Here is a 1,221-nt window from a genome sequence, read left to right as displayed (position 1 = left end):
TAGACATGGACACAACAACAACAGTCGTCTTCACATCAACCACAAACACATGATCACAACAAGCTTCTGGCTCATCTGATTGGCTGACTGTTCTCTCTCTCTCTGTCTTTGTCCAATCCTGAAGCCTGTCACCGTTCTCCTCTCACAGCTTCACTGAGGAAAGCAGCCGCTGAGAAGGTCGGAGGTTTACAGGAAATACTGGATCTGTGCTTTGATACTAACTGTTTAGTACAAAACTGCTGAGACCAACATGGACTGACTGCAACCCTCTACTGACCTCAGAGTCTGCAGACTGCAGTGTGGACTCTCCACAAGATCAGACAGAGGCTTCACTGCTGAATCCTTCAGGTAGTTTTCTCCCAGGTCCAGCTCTGTCAGATGGGAGGGGTTGGACTTCAGAGCTGAGGCCAGAGAAGCACAGCTGATCGCTGACAACCTGCAGTTCTTCAATCTGAATAAAGAATAAATGATGTTGATAAAAATCCATTTATAATCCAATCAGATGTGTTCAGGTTTGAAATGTGCAGCTCAACATTACTATGTCCTAATCAATGAGCTTTTCTCTAAAATGAGTAGAGTGACTTTGTCATTGTGTTATTGTGGATCATCATAATGTCAGCCTTCTACAGACATCATCCAAACGTCAGCACAACATTCAGACAACCATTCACGTCAGCACACATTAATAACATGCTGCTGATCTGTGTGTGTGTGTGTGTGTGTGTGTGTGTGTGTGTGTGTGTAATATTTCTACTTCAACAAGTAAACTTGATCATTTCAAACAAATCTGAGTTCAGAGGATCTTCTGTATACACATGTGACCATTGACCAACAATTCTAAACATTCATTGACTTTAACCACTAACAGAGACATTTTCTACAGTTTCTTTAAGAAGCACAAGTCTTTGTGACTGCAGACTAAATTTAATACAACAAACATGAAAATATGAACAAAAGGACATTTACAACTTTATGGATGTAAGTTATGTCTGAACATAAATTAGCTTCAACTGTTAATTAAACATTAGATCTACAATAGTAACAGAGAGTCAGTGAACCGACCCAAGAGTCTTCAGTCTGCAGTGTGGACTCTCCAGAAAATCACACAGCAGCTTCACTCCTGAATCCTGCAGCTTGTTTTCACTCAGGTCCAGGTCTGTCAGATGGGAGGGGTTGGACTTCAGAGCTGAGGCCAAAGAAGCACAGCTGATCTCTGACAAA

General features: G+C 41.8%; 1 long non-coding RNA gene across 1 annotated transcript; it reads right to left on the bottom strand.

Annotated features, from left to right (window-relative positions):
* Window positions 1–275: 275 nt before the first annotated feature.
* On the bottom strand, window positions 276–1,123 carry LOC113745478 (uncharacterized). Its single transcript, XR_003462156.1, has 2 exons — window positions 1,063–1,123; window positions 276–451 (listed from the first exon to the last, which is right to left on the bottom strand). It is a non-coding gene; the product is annotated as an uncharacterized LOC113745478 (long non-coding RNA).
* Between the last annotated feature and the right edge of the window lie 98 nt (window positions 1,124–1,221).

Source organism: Larimichthys crocea, unplaced genomic scaffold, assembly GCF_000972845.2.
Source record: "Larimichthys crocea isolate SSNF unplaced genomic scaffold, L_crocea_2.0 scaffold80176, whole genome shotgun sequence".
Taxonomy (NCBI): domain Eukaryota; kingdom Metazoa; phylum Chordata; class Actinopteri; family Sciaenidae; genus Larimichthys; species Larimichthys crocea.
Note: the sequence above shows the minus strand (reverse complement) of the source record. Positions and strands in the feature narration are given on the sequence as shown.